The sequence below is a fragment of the Micromys minutus genome (genome assembly GCF_963924665.1).
Source record: "Micromys minutus genome assembly, chromosome: 10".
NCBI lineage: Eukaryota > Metazoa > Chordata > Mammalia > Rodentia > Muridae > Micromys > Micromys minutus.
The window spans coordinates 8,269,414-8,270,456 of record NC_137979.1 but is presented as its reverse complement, the minus strand read 5'-3'; the positions used below and the strand labels follow the sequence as shown (position 1 = coordinate 8,270,456).

General features: G+C 47.8%; 1 pseudogene across 1 annotated transcript; it reads left to right on the top strand.

The window, feature by feature from the left end:
- Window positions 1–373: 373 nt before the first annotated feature.
- LOC308426305 (guanine nucleotide-binding protein G(I)/G(S)/G(O) subunit gamma-10-like) lies at window positions 374–657 on the top strand (annotated as a pseudogene). Its single transcript has one exon. The product of its transcript is annotated as a guanine nucleotide-binding protein G(I)/G(S)/G(O) subunit gamma-10-like (transcript).
- Window positions 658–1,043: the final 386 nt, after the last annotated feature.

The window sequence follows — 1,043 nt, the reverse complement described above, 5'->3', positions numbered from 1 at the left end:
CAAGGAGGCTCTGTCAGTACAAAAGCCAGGCATGACAACGTGAGCTCATAATTCCAGCTCTGGGAAGGTAGAGACGGAAGAATCTATGGGGCTTGTGGGCCAGCCAGCCTGGCCTATGTGGTAAATTCCAAGCTTTACAGGAAAATCCAGAGATATTGTTTTGTGGGGGGGAAGTAGATGGTGCCTGAGGAACAGCATCTGAGACTGACCTCTGGTCAAATCAACCAAGGCAGACAGTGTGCACGTGTGCCTGCACACACGCGCTGCCCCAGTGTACTCCTATAGTAAAAAGCAAAGCTTTCCGAGAACTTACTCCACTCAAGGGGCCACCTATATACTATCAGCTTATTTAATCTCTGCAGCACTCTTAAATATGGTTACTCTTGTCATCCCCATCTACAAAGAAACTGAGTGTCAGGAAAGACAAGTAGCGAGCCGGCCCCGTAGCCGCCATGCCCGGGCCAGCGTGAGCGCCCTGCAGCGCCTGGTGGAGCAGCAGAAGCAGGAGGCCGGCGTGGAGAGGATCAAGGTCTCTCAGGCAGCTGCGGGAGCTTCAGCAGTACTGCAAACAGAATGCATGCAGAGACACCCTGCTCCTCGGTGTCCCAGCTGGAAGCAACCCCCTTCCGGGAGCCCAGGTCCTGTGCTTTACTTTGAAGACTGGGGGGAAGCTCTCTGAGGAACCTGTGTGCACGTGGTGATGGATTACTACCGCCAAGTCCCTAGAAAACAGATCTCAAGAGCCAAATCATCTTTGTGGCCTGGTCCTAGGTCAAAATTCTACAGGAATCAACGTTTTGTTTTGTTTTAACCTCACTACCAAACTTATTGGAAGCATCTGTTCCGTCATGGAGCCTGTGCAGCCCTGCCTGGGATAGAGGCGTGTTTTGTTTACTGGGTATTTGCATTTCAGGATGGAAATGTTGTATTTCCAAAAAAAAAAAAAAACTGAGTATTTGTAATTTTTCTAACATTTTATACCCTAATAAATGTTTTTGATAAAAAATTTAGTTACTAAATTAAACAAAGTATAAAATTGGGGA